This window comes from Pteropus alecto, unplaced genomic scaffold (assembly GCF_000325575.1).
Source record: "Pteropus alecto unplaced genomic scaffold, ASM32557v1 scaffold80, whole genome shotgun sequence".
Classification (NCBI taxonomy): Eukaryota; Metazoa; Chordata; class Mammalia; order Chiroptera; family Pteropodidae; genus Pteropus; species Pteropus alecto.
This window is the reverse complement of record NW_006430460.1, coordinates 4049438-4063541: the sequence shown is the minus strand read 5'-3', so window position 1 is coordinate 4063541 and position 14104 is coordinate 4049438. Positions and strand designations below refer to the sequence as shown.

At 51.4% G+C, this 14104-nt stretch overlaps 1 protein-coding gene across 1 annotated transcript in view; it reads left to right on the top strand.

Annotated features, from left to right (window-relative positions):
- Positions 1–14104, top strand: part of CRYL1 (crystallin lambda 1) — a 65747-nt gene that overhangs the window by 17486 nt on the left and 34157 nt on the right. The gene's annotated exons all lie outside the window — the stretch shown is intronic.

The following is a 14104-nucleotide window of genomic DNA, read 5'->3' as shown; positions in this document are numbered from 1 at the left end:
GCGGAGCCGCTGTGGCCCCGCAGGTTTCTCAGTGATGCGCCCCCTTCCTGCTGGCGGGGGAGCCGCGCTGCTCGCGTCCCAGGGGCCCCGCGTGAGGCAGGGCTCCGCCTTTCCAATGAGAAGGTGAAACCGGTCCTTTCGGGGTCCTTTCACAGAGGACATTCACGTGATGGACATGAAATGCTGTCATTACGCACGCGGCGTGACTGACACGTGACCATGCGACCGCCACTCTGTCCTGCTTTCGCATTTCGCACAAACTCTTGCTCAGACTCTCAGGAGCCGCTCGGCCCCGGCGCCTGCGCCCGTGGCCGTGGGGACGTTTCGACTTCGCTTTCCCCGGAGCCCGGGCGCGCCCGCGGCCGGCGTCGGAAGCCTCATCTCCCGCCTCCGCCACGCATTCTCAGGCCTTCGGGTGCGTTTGTGCCCCATGCAGCGGCACACGTGCGGCTCGTGGTCCCACAACGTGACCCCTGTTGTGTCCTTTTCTTTGAAGGGATCTTTGTAAAGCTTACTTACAGATTTTCCAGCTGGAGCGATCGTCCAGTCATGCCCCAGGGACCATCCGTAGGTTTGCGTTAAATTTCTTTGTCTCCTGGTCCCATTTAAAAATAAAATAGATGCTGTCAGATGGCTTCTATACTATCATGATTGAATTAGGTTCAGGCTCAATGTTTCTTTCCCAAACAGTATATTATTTTTTTTTAAAAAAATGGAGCACCCTCCACAATACGAGAACCTAAAGATGACTTGACTGTGACTAGCCCTTCCATGCGATAATTTCGGGGCAATATCCTAACTTATAATGCATGTCAAGTGCTTAGCACAGTACTCGGCACCCAGAACATGCTTAATAAAGTTATAAAAAATTATTTCATAGTGTGCCCCCTTGTGTACAATTTTGGCAGCGGACATATGACACGGGACGAGGCATGTTGTTCCGCGTGTGTCCGGTGCTGAGCACTGCTCCTGGAGGTGGGCCCCTCTTTTCTGGACGGACTGGGTGACGCAGGTGACATTTACAGGCAGAGCAGCCCTGAGTCAGGCGGTGCGGGGAGAGGCAGCCAGAGAGAAGTGGTGTCCGCCCTGCGAGGTTTAATTCCCTTGAAGGGTCATGCTCTGTCCTTCCAGACACACAGAGTGACAGGGAGGGGGGGTTGTGACCAGGAGGACTTGGGAAGGCTGGGGCCTGCTTGGCCTTAGACAGGTGGCTTTGGGGGCTGGGGCCAGGGTAGAGGTGGGGACAGGGTCTCAGGAAGAGGTGAGCAGAGGGCAAAGGAGCCCGTGAGTGCTCCAGGTGGAGTGAGGCGAACAACGTGAGGAGGCGTGGAAAGGCCGGCGGAGGGAACCGAGCCGGGAATGCTGAGAGCCGCCCTGCGGATCCCCGTGGATGACACCAGCCAACATTTGCCAGGTCCTGGAGGGGCGCACAGCTGCCCTATCCAAGGGTTCTCGTTCAGAAAGAGGGAGTTTGGGTTTCGTTCCGTGTCCCGATGAGAATCCTCCAGGGAAGGTGTTTCGTAGGAGACTGAAACCAATCAGCAGGGAAAACCAGTGAGAAAACCAAGCTTCCATTTCTGTCTGTTGCGCTGACTGACCTTCTTGGGCATGTTCCCACGTTTCTTTATGTGACATATGGCGAATTCGATTTTCCAGATTGTGAGACTAATGAATATTCATTCTGTCTGGTTTACCAAACTAACGAGTAAATAGCCCCCTCCCCCACATCAAAGCCCGCCTCATGTTGTACCATGTGTTTGTTAATTTCTATTAGGTTTCTAACAATCCGGGAATGTTCCAAACATATTTTATAGAAAAATAAAGTTTACAGAAATACTGGTCCGTGATTCCAAAAAGGTTTTAATACTTTTGCGTTTCCATTTCTCTCGTTTATTTTCTCTCTCCCTCTAACATACTTGGCATGACGCTGTAAATCGAATTTTGTATCATGGTTTTTATTTAAAACCTAGAACATTTCTCGCAGCGTGGTTTGCCCAGGACTTTGTCAGATGGAAGTATAGTTTTTGGACTTATAGCACTTGTTATATTTCTTACGTGATGTTTAACCTGATAGAATCTTCCGTTTAAGAATGGCACCTGGGCTGGAATCCGAAGGGCCACCCCCCCACCCCACCGCCGTGCTCCCGACCCCTCGCCAGCCGCACCTCTCGTCAACCCTTACAACTCCTCCGATTTGTTAAAGGGAACATTCTCACTGTAGAAAACCTAAACTAGGCTCTTCGGAGACACGTTTCTTATGAAAAGAAAATCATTATTACTTTAGGGAATTGCTCAAAAGCGGGAGGCAGCACTTCTTAGTTTACATCGCTGCTCTCCGCTCTTCAACTGCAAACGATCCGGCTATAGGCCGTGCCGCGTCCGCCAGCCAGCGCCCCCGAAATGTGAACCTAAGTCTCCCCGGTGGTTTGCCTTCCGCCCAACCCGCCCCCCGAGGCTGGAGCAAGGCTCGGAGTTCCCTCACGGTCTGCTGAGCTGTGGGCGCATGCAGGAGCCAAACCTGAATTGCTAGACCTTAGTGCAATTTTGAAATCAAACCTTGCCTGGCAAGAAAAGCTACCATCCTGGAAAAATAAGTCTGTCTGAAAAGCCTGACTAAAGCGTTGACTCTTCAAGAGCTTAAGGCTCATTAGCTGTGATCCAGAGGCTTGATCTAATCTCTGGGGTTTAAGGCTTGAGCCGGGGGTAGCTGGTAGGAGCCCTGGGAACAGTTGATGGAGTTCTGACGTTTAAGTGGTGTTCCCTTGCACAAAATCAGGGCAGCAGACGAAACTGGAGGTAGATTGTATTACCCACAGAGATAAGCAGAATTTGCATTCTGCACTTTACCTTTAAAGTTTAGAAAACACAGGTCATTTTGATAAGGACTCTGAGACCTCGTCAGCAGTTGCAGGAAGTGGTGATTGTAAATTCTAACACTGTTTTAAAATTTTTATGTTTCCTTAAACAATGGAAGTTTGGCGGACTTTGGCCTTGGTTCAGTGCAGCTCGGAATAACCCTTCTCTCATGGAGGTGCGGGTGGGGATGGGGGACTTTTGGGTGGCACCAGGTGTGTGGGATGCCAGCACTGAGGCTATACAGAGTGTTCCCCGAACACAAATTTCACTTTTCCTGTCCCACGTGATTAAAAGAATCAGATTTACTGAGGTGTGATTTACACACACTAAAATTCATCCATTTTAGCGTTCGGTTCCACGTGTTCTGACACATGCATATCATCACTTTCAAGCTTTACCGCATCCCATTACCCCCACCCACGCCCCACCCTGAAGTTAACCTCCCCCGCCCGGCAACCCCCCCATCTGTTTCTTGCCCCATAGTTTTGCCTTTTCCATAATGTTATACAAAATGGAATCATCCTGTCTGCAGGCTTTGCGTTTGGCGTCTTTCTCAGAGTAAAACGAATGTTACACGCGCACGCGCCGCCTCGGTCATCCGTGATTTGTTTCTTTTCGTTCATGAGTCGTAGTCCACAGTTCGTCTATCCATGCACCAGTGGAAGAACATTCGAGTTGTCTCCGGTTTTTAGCAATTATGAATAACGCTGGTGTAAACATTATTATATGAACATTTGTTTTTATTTCTTTTGGGTGAACACCTAGGAGTGGAGTAACTAGGCGTAAGGGAAGTGGATGTTTATCTTTGTAAGAAACTGCAGAACTATTTTCGAAAGCGGCTCTCCTGTTTTGCATTTTCGTGTGCATTACGTGAGTGTCAGTTGCCCTGCATCTGGGAGTATTGAGGTGGGTCCCCCCAACCTCACGTGCATGCAGTACTGCAGTTTTAATTTGCATCTCACTGATGACTAATGACATCAAGTATCTTTTCCTATGTTTATCTGCTATTCATATAACCTTCCTTGGTGTAGCGTGTCTTCAAACCTTTTGCTTATTTTTTAAAAATTGGGTGGTTTTGTTTCTTATTGAATTTCAAAATTTTCTGATGAATATATTCTGGCCAAAAATTCTTTGTCCGGTATGTGTTTTGCAAACATTTTCTACTAATGTTTTTGTTTTCTTAACAGCGACTTTTGAAAAACAGCAGTTTTCATTTTCAGTGGAGTCCAATTTAACATTTTTTTCTTTTATGGATTATGCTTTTTCTGTTTTCTCATCGGGACTTTATCTGACCGAAGGTCACAAAGATTTTCCTCCTGTATTTTCTTTTAGAGGCTTTATAGTTTAATATTTTACATGTATGTCTACTATCCATTTTGAGTTACTTTTAATATGAGGTAAAAGGGCATTCAGTTGTTTTTATATCATTTTTTGAGACTATCATTTCTTCATTGAATTGCCTTTGAATTTTGGTCAAAAATCAACTGACTATATGTGTGAGGGGTTTTTCTAGACTCTGTTCTGTTCCACTGATCTGTGGGTCCATGACATTTTGTTTATAGTAAAATTCGAAATCGGGTAATGTGAGTTCTCCACATTTGTTCTTTTTAAAAATTATTTCGGCTAGTCTTAGTTCCTTTGTTTTACATTTTAGAATGAGCTTGTCAGTTTCTTAAAAAAAAAAAAAAATCCTGCTGAGATTATAGCAAATCTATTCATCAATTGGGAGGAGAATCAACATCTTGAAAGATTGAATTTTCCAGCCCATGAATGCAGTATATTTCTCCATTTATTCAGTCTTAGTCTTAATAGAATCTGTCATGTGTGTTTTGTAGTTTTCAGCATATAGGTCTTGACATGTTTTCTTAGATTTAGACATAAATATTTCATGGTTCGGGTGCCGTTATAAATGGTACTTTCAAAGCTTTTCAACTTCCATTCCTCATTGCCCGTACACAGTGACATAGTTCATTTTTGAACGATGTCTTCCATCCCGTGGCCTCGCTAACTCACCGATCGCTCCCAGCAGCGCTTTTGTAGATTCTTCAGGATTTTCTATGTCGACGGTTGTATCTGTGAATCGAGTTTTATTTCTTCCTCTCCAAACGATTGAGTTTTTACTTCTTTTTCTTAACGTATTCTCCTGGCGAGGCCCTTGGGCGTGAGGCTGAAGAGACGCAGGGGGAGTGGACGTCTCCGTCCGGTTTCTGGTTTACGCAGGGAAAACATTCAGTCTTTCGTCACTAACTGTGATGTTAGGGTGTTTCGGATATCTTTCTATCAGATGGAAGAAGTTCCCTTTACTTCCCAGTTTGTCGAGAGTCGGTATCATGAATGGATGTCGCATTGTGAATTTCGTCCACCGGTTTTTCTGCATCGATTGAGAGGCTCGATCATACGGTTTTTCTTTAATCTGTTGTTATGGTGAATTTTGTTGGTTTATTTTAGAATGCGGAACCAACCTTGCATGCCCAGAATAAACCTCACTTGGTCGTGGCGTATTATCCTTTTTATGTTTTCCTAGATTTAATTTGCTAATATTCGTGGAGGGTTCTCGCATGGTTTTCATACTGGGGTAGCACCGGCCTCATAAAATGAGTTGAGACACGTCCTCACCTCCCATATCTTCTGGAAGAGTTTGCGTAGGAGTGGTTCCATGTCTTTTTCAGTGTTCTGTAGAATTCACCAGAGAAACTATGTAGGCTTCCAGGTTCTCTGAGTTGGAGGCTTTGGACAGTGCCTTCACTTCTTTAGTAGATATAGGACTTTTAGGATTATCTACTTTTACCTGAATGACTCTTGGACGGTGTGTGTCTCGAGGAATTTGTGTATGTCATTTGTCACACGCAGACTCATGCCATATTTTTGAATTTATAAGAATAAAGCTGTGTATGACATTCCTTTATTGTTCTTTTACTACCTGGGGTTTTTTTATTGATGGGCCTTCTTTAGTCCCGATCCTGATAATTTATGTTTTCTCTCTTTTTTTTCTTTAATTGATTTGGCCAGTAGTTTAGTCCCTTTACTAATATTTTCAAAGAACTGGCTTTTGGTTTCATGGGTTTTTGTCTAAGTGATTTTTGTTCTCTATTTCACTAATTTCTGCTGTTAGCTTTCTTTCTTTCCTGCTGCTTACATCGAATTTAATTTGTACTTCTCCTATTTTCTGTTAGATAACGGGTTTGAGACCTGTGTTTTCTAATATCAGCATTTAATGCAACATATTTCCACGGCTCGGGCTGTTCGCCACTTTGTTGTTTCCTGGATGACTAGTTACTCTGTTCCTCTCCATTCTTGCTGTCTTCATTTGCGTTTTGCAGTGGCGTACTTTGATTCCCTTCTCATTTTCTCACATGCATCTTCTTTATAGATATTTTCTCTGTGGTTACCGTAGGGATTACATAAAGTATCTTACAGCGATCTGTTTTAAACTGTAGCAACTTCAGTCGCACGGCGACAGCTCTATTCCTTTGCATCTCCATTTATGTTCTTCATGTCACAAATTACATATTTCTGTATTTTGATTGTATTCACCTGGTTTAGCAGTTATAGTTACTTTTTGTTTTCGTCTTTTGAAGCCTATGCCAGAATTGAACGTGAGGAATGTCCCCCAGATACAGTGCTGCAGGATTCTGCATTTGTCCATACATCGCCTTTGCCAGAGAGCTCTGAATTTCCGTACTTGTGTGTGTTGCCATCCAGGACTTTACCTTGGAGGACCCCCTTTGGCAGCTCTCGTAGGCAAGCCTAGTGGCGATGAACTGCCTTTAGCTTTTGTTTATCCAGGAAGGTGTTTATTTCTCCTTTAATCAATTTTAAAGGACGGTTTGACCAGATATGGTTTTCTTGGTTGGCAGCTTTTTCTTTCAGCACTTTGAATATATTTTCCCACTGCCTTCTAGCCTGTAACGTTTCTGCTGAGAAATCTGCTCATAATCATAGGCCCGTGCCCCTGTACGCGATTCAGCTCTGAATGAATCCATTTGTCCTTTTCCGCTGCACGACCCCCTCCCCCCAATGCTCTGTCTCTGCAGAGGTTCCTGTGCCAGCGGAATTCAGTCAATCTAAATCCAATGCCATGTAGAGAGCAGTGACCTAATTGCCACCTCCAGTACTTTGCTGTCATAAATGAGACTCAGTTGGCCGTCCTTGTATATCATTCCTGCATCATTTGAGTTGCCTTTTTAAGGGCAGGTCCACTGAAAATGGAATGACTAGATACCGGGCCCTTTCTGGCACTCGGGGACGTACTGCCAAGTGACCCTGTAAACCCTCCTTACCCTTTTAAGAGCAACCTATGAAGACAGTTTTATCTCCAAGCTTGCCAGTATTGGGTCTATGGATCCTTCAGATGCTTACAAATTGATAAATGAAAACAAATACTTCACCGTTCACGTTTGTAATAACAAACATGTCATCGTCCCAATGTTGGCACTCCTAGTTTGGTTTCTAAAATCACTGAAACGCTGAATGAGGGCCCTACTTTCCCCTAAACTTAAAAAGAATAGTTCAAATCTTTGTTTAAAAGGACACTGCCCAGCTCTTTAGAAAGACGGGATGATATTGTAATAAAAATCAGAGAATCGACATAATATTGATTATGTATAGATATAGAAACCTCTCTCTCTATATATACACACACATACATATATATACTTATCTTTTCATAGATAGAACCTAAATTGCCCCTTTGCCTGAGACACGATAGGCCCAAAGTTAACGCCCAAAGTCAAAATAAGCACGTGTTTAATATAAACATTTTTATTGTATGAAATCTGTTAAATGGAATATAAAATACCAAGTAAGGGAAAAAAACGTGAGGGGGAAAAAAACGTGATGTCATCATTAGTTGCAAACATGACGCGTCCATGTGACAGCAGCCGTGGCATGCGTGTCTGCTGCTCCGGCGGCGGCGACCACTTCAGCGGTAACACCGCTCGCCTTGGGTCCTTTCCCGCGGAGGGTTTTCGCGTGTTGCTGGTGCTGCTGGGCGGCCACTACCTTCCGAGGATGCTGGGTACCGGGCACCACAGAGCACATCCCTGAGCCCTGCCTCCGTCAGGGCAGGCGCGTGCGGGTCTCTGTCTGGGAACTGAACACCGGGCCCCGCACGCAGCAGCGGGAGCCGTGGGAAGCACCGCCTGCCGTTGGGCTCCCCTCCAGCCCTCGGGCCTCCTGCTCAAAGTGGACGGCGTTCGAGACCTCGCCCAGGACCCGCTCAGCGGCACAGGCACCCCGGGGTTCCCATCTGCTGACTCCGACCGCCTCGGTAGTGTCCGGTTTCATTTGAAAGTCAATATTCAAAGACTCGTTGCCCAGTGTATCTGTTTGAACAATGGCGGGGGATGGGGAGGGATGAGAATCAAAAGGCTTCTTTCAAGCTGCTGACTTTCACCTTTTCGGAGTTGGGTTGGGCCGTGTCACCCGTCACCCGGGGGAGAGCTTCCTGTCACTCGGGAGCCCTGGCCATTGGCAAGCACTGAATTGCCCATTGTGCGAGGGAACGCGCCTTGGCACTTGAGTAGCTGATCCTGTTGTTTGGCCGAGGAGGTGGCTACCTCCGGCCCTTCTGACGAGAGAGGCCACCGGGAGGGACATCGGGAGGGGCGACGTGCACGCCGTTTCCTGCCGCCTCGGCCTCTGCCGCGTGCCTGCCTGAGGTGGGGGGCTCAGCCAGGTGCTTCCCGGACGGTGCCTGAGTGCTTCACACCTCTCACCCTTGCTGGGACTTGATGCAGGCCTTCCCTGAGCAGGGCGTCGAAACGCTGGGGGCCTCTGACACTGTCCTGCCTCCTCTGCGAGTTCACCCGAACTACTCCTGTGGCGCCACCTGAGTTGGTGGGTCGGCGGGGAGAGGGGACCCTTCCCCCCCAAGGGACCGGGCTTTTTCTCCGTCCGTGTTGCTGAGCACTGCCCGAGCGGCCGACAGCACCGAGGGGCCCCTGTGTCCCCAGGGCCAGCACACCTCTCCGTCCCCCGACCCAGGGTGGGTGGTGCCGTGTGCCAGCCTCTAACCACCTTCCGGATCTGTGCCTCGCGCTGATCTGCGACAGCCCCCGAGGGCTGCGTGCTGCCGCTGAGTCTTGCCTTGCCATCCCCTCCCCCGTCACTGCGGCCTCCCTGCCCGCGGAGTATTTTTGGAGGTGTTTTGCTGGTTTCCCTCGCGTGTCCCCAGCGTGTCCCCAGCACCTAAGCAGCGTGTGGGACGAGGTGCGGACTTGGTGCTCACGTTTGCTGAGGACCGAGTGATGCCGTTGGAGACCCCATGTGGGACCCCCGGCCTGTGGACTGGAGAGGAGGCGCTGGCCTCTCCATGCGCTCTGTGGCCTGCCCGGGGAAGGTGCTGCCAGGGGTGTGGGGTCTGCCTCAGGGTCCGGGCTGTTAGAGCTGGAGGAGACAGACCAGGGGTTCCGAGCTGGCCTGACCCCGAGGCCGGGGGGCCTTGTCCCTGATCCTCCGGTCGCTGAATAAGAAAAGCACAGTGTGGCGGGGTTCTGGGATGCCAGGCTGTCCCGTCCCCTTGCTGAGGGTAAGGGGTCGGGGCCAGCTAGGCAGGAACCTGTGGGTCGGGGAGAGGCAGGAAAGGGTTTCTCCAGAAAATCTCCAGGCCCAGGCCTGGGCGCTGGCTGTGAGAGACTTGGGGTGGGGGTCCCCGTTCCCCGTGGTCTCAGCAGGGATCCAGGAGCTCTTTAAAGCAAGAACTTCAAAGCTGCCTTCCGGCTGGAAGTGCATGGAGGAAGCCGTGGGAACTGCCGCGGCTGCACGCACTCCCCTGAGCATCTGCGGAGAGGCCCGGGCCGGCTGCTGTTTGGGGAACGGGGGACGGAGCCCCACGCGGCTCCGCCCGCACCAGGCGATTTTATCCACTGCCTGCTGCAGGGAGGGAATCCCCTTCAGAGATGAGGAAGTGGGAGCCGATCCCTCGTTAGCCTCATTTTTGGGGCCAGGTCGCCCTGTTACTTACGCCCAGTTAACTTGATGTGTTTTTGGTACTTTCCTGACACGTGGAGCAGGTACGTAAACAGCGGCAGAAATGAGAAATGGAAAGTGAGTTATCTTGAGTCCTGCTGTCTGTCTCGTCCCTCCTGCGTCTCTCGATCTTTGGGAACTTTACGTGTAACGTCACCCTGAGCGGCCCACGCCCCCTTCCTCGAGGGCTTTGCTCTGCGTTCCGACGTGTGTCCGTAACCGTAACCGAGGCCGGGTTCCGTGCGGGGGTGGGGAGGGCGGGCTGTGCCGGCCTGGGCCTGGGCCCGGGCCTTGGGATCGGCCTTGGCCTCCGTCCTGCGCGGTCTCCCACCCCGCGTTCCCAGGCCAGGTCCTGTGCGTGTGACAAGGCCCCCCGAGGGTCTTCCAGCTCGAGGCCAGTTCAGAGCCTCAGGCCTGTACACAGGGCCGAATCTGGCCACGTGCAGTTTTAAAAATAATTTTTTTGTTGTTGTTATTTTCATGACTCACTGTTTAAAAGTCAGGAAATTTTCACATAGAATGTGGATTTCTAACAGCTCGCTGGAATCAGATCATCTGGCCACCGAGCGACGGCCTGGTCCTGTCACCGTCTTGTTTTCCTTATTCTGAGGCCAAGTGGCTGTCACCAGGTCACGGTTCTTGCACTGATCCTCTCAGAATGGAGAGGAAAGTGAACTATTTCTAGTATCTGAGTCTCGGTCAAAAGTGGGAAAAGAAAAAGTAAGCTGCGGACGAATTTCCCACCACTTGGCCCAGCCCCCTGTTACCGGTGTGAGCGCGGAGGCCCTTGACCTTGCTCCTCTGCCCCGCCCCTCCAGGCCGAGACCTTGGCCCCCACAATCTTAACATTCCCAACAGGAAGAAGCACAGAGGGGGTCCAGGGAGCAGCCCCTCCCACATGCCAGGGCACAGCCGGCCTCTCCGCCCGGCCCCACCACCGAGCCCCAAGATGTCCTGGGCTGCCCGCCAGCAACCCGAGACCCGTGGCTGGTGCTGACGGTTTGGGAACTGGGACCAGGCCGGGAGTCCCCAGAGACGAGCTCAGCTTCCTTCTTGTCCCCAAGGTGGGGGGAGGGGGTGCGACCCAGCACCAGATCGTGGAAGACGCCCACTCGGCACAGCGGGCATCCAGGGGCCGGAGGAGGACGGGATGCTGGTCCCGAAGCCGTGTCCCTTCTCATCTGCTGCTCCCGTGACACCGCAGACGGGCCGCTGAGCGCGATGCCGCCCGGTCTCGGGACGTGGAGAGAGGCGAGGCCGTGTCGGGAAGATGAGTTTAGCTTTTTACCCAAAGTGCAGGCACCCCTAGGCGTCAAAGATCATGTCGGCCTTCGACGTCTGTGCCGTGTGACGCGCATCGCGACTGTCCCCCTCCAAATTTATCCTGCCTCTCCTTTGCGATGTAGCTTTTGGCTACATCTCAGCCGTAGGGGCAGCTGTCATATCTAAGTCCGCGGGGAGTCACCGGGCCCAGCTGACAGCAGCACAGACCTCACGGACAAGGAACGCCAGCAGCCTGAGGATGAAACAGATGATGGGACGAACCGAAGGCTGAGGCCTTCTAGGGAAGGGGGTGTCTCCGCCCCGTGCCGATCGAGCCCCGTGTCCTCCCGCCCTTTGGGCCGTCTGTGGTGGGAGCCGACCCCTTTCTTTATCGTTCAGGGCATTTTGAGTTTGGTCTTTGATTTCCCGGAGCGGAGAGCATCCTGACTGGTAAAGATGGCAGATTAGGTCTTGACTCCGGCTCGAACTCACGAAGGCTTCCTGGCAGCTCCACAGTCTCGCCGGGGGGTTAGGCGTGTGAAACCTTGTCCGGTCTGCGGAGTCACACGTGGAAGATTAAACTCGCGTTTACCAAGGACTGCTGGGCCCGGACTTGAATCACGGGGCAAAGGGAACGACAAGAAAGCATCTAAATTTAAACTTGCTTTTTCCCCTTGTCACCCGCACGTACGGTCCCCGCCAAAAGGAGGTGGCACACACATTCTGAGACGCCACGGCTTTTCAGGCGTAGGGCCCGGGGCAGCTTCAGAAGGTAGGTTGGTGTCGTGTCTCCGGCAGACGCTGCGTTCTGGAGAAGGCTGTGCTGTGACTGGAGTTCCAGTCGAGAGCCTGTCTACCGGCTTGTTTTCTTACATCCTACGGATGTTTCTCGAAGCCGGGGAAGGAGTTCTCCGGCTCACGGCACGGCAGGCTGGAGAAGGTAAAGGGAGAAGACAGTGCCCGTGCCTCTGAAAAGAAGCCCCATGAGGCAGCTTCTTGTTCAGCCGGTGGCCCGCGGGGCGACTCTCCCTGGGAAGGTGGGCGTTGACGGAGTCGCTGGTTCGTGCTGGAGACTGTGGAAGGCACGGGGGGTCTGAGTCACAGAGGGTGTTCGCCAACGACACAACGGGACAATTCTAGGCATCTGTGATTCCTTCCAAATTCAGGGTCACGTATCTTATTGTAGAAAATTTCAGAATCAAGGAGAACAGTCCTGGTGTTTATCTTTCCAGGTATTTTTAACGTGGGCCTCTTAGCATTTTTAATGAAGTATCTCAGTTTTACAGAAAGTACAGAATAAGAGAGCCGTCTCACGCCTGCCAGTCCGATGTGTGTGTCGGGTTTTAACCTCCGTTTCCCCGACGACTTGAGAGGTCGGATATTTGAGCTTCCCCTCTCCTGCCCCTCCCTCTCCGTCACTTTTTCGTGCCGTTTCTGTGCTGCGCTTTCCCCATTTAAACGAAATCCTTTAACTTGACTGATTGGTAGCCGGTATCTTCAAAGGCTAGGTTCGAATCCTGTTTCATATTCAGCTGCAGTCTGCAGTCTGTCTTGCTTTGTTTGTGGTGTCTTTTTACACACACGTAAGTTTTTTTTTATTTTTTTTTATTTCAATGCCGTCAGATGTACCATTCTTTTCCTCAATACTCAATGTTCTATGCTTTTTAAGCCTTGTTTGAGCATCCTTGTTTGCAGACGGGGCGTCAGCACCTAGGCAGCTCTCTACAGGTCAGCGCCAGGCCCTTGCAAAGTGGGAGACAGTGTGAGTCCGCCCCCCAAGGGAACGGCAGAGCCACGGTGTCACTCTTTTCTGCTTCTCTTCCTCCTCTTGCCCAAGGGACAAATTACCAAGGTCTCCTCGCAGATCTGGCGAGGACTGTCCCCTTTATAAGGGAGTGAGTGAAGCCCAGCATCCACATGTGTCCTGGGGTGTCCTGGGGACTATTCATCAAGACCCGACAGTGCCGAGTCTTGGCCCCTTGCCTGCATAACTCCAGGCTTGTTCCCGCGGTGTTCAGAGGGACACGGAGGTCGAGTGACTTGCCCAGACCCACGCAGCCGGTCGGTGGGGGGCAGAGAGTCACCGCTGGCTTCCGTGCTGCCCAGATTAGATTCTGTTCAGGCCCGAGCTGCTTCGTGCTGTGCAGCCGTGTTTATCTGGCCTTCGGGTCACTTCTGGATGTGCTCAGGGAGCAGCCGGGACTTGTAAAAGCCGGTCTCCCTTGAGTCGCAGGTACGGCCCACCCTCCAACGCACCCAGGGGCCCACCGCGAAGTCCCTCTGTGCCCGTGAGGCCTGCAGGGTCGTGCGGCCTGTTCTAAAAGCAGGAGCCCACCAAATGTACCGTGAACGTTTCAAGTTTCTGATCGATTAAGAGTTCCTACCGAGGGACCGCCTGGCCGGAAAACCATCGAAGATTTCGAAAAGGCGAGGCTTTCTTTCAGGGCTGCGGTGAAGGCGGCCGTGTGGGCGACACGTTTGTCCCCGAGGCGCGTGCTGTGTTCTTGGCGGTCGCGCAGGCTTTCCCAGGTCCGAAGTGGATTCCAAAGCCAAAGTGACACAGCGACGCTAGACACAAACACTTCTGTGAAGCCGGCCAGCGGGCAAAGCCAGAGCGGGTGGCAGGTGGGGAGAAGAGGCGTGGCAGTAAAACGCGTTTTAAAAAGGCCACCGCGCAAAGACTGCCAGCAGTCCAGAAGGACGCCGGCAGCCCGGCGTCCAGCGTTCAAACGGGGCGAATTGCCGATTCACAAAATTGGTGCGAAGACCAAAAACACTAAGAAACTCAAGTCTGTTTTCAAGGTGGGGAAATTGGAGACCCGTGGGGCAGCTTGGTGGGTGTCCCTGTGCGATCGGGCGGGTCTGGGAGTTACAGGGGCCCCCGGCGGCCGGCATCCCAAATCGCCCCGCGCTTGGTGACGTAGGGTGACAGGGTCACCCTCGCCCAGCCCTGGAGGCCAGAGTCCGACACGGAGCCGTGGCAGGGCCGCTGCCTCTGAGGGCTGGCAGCCCCCTC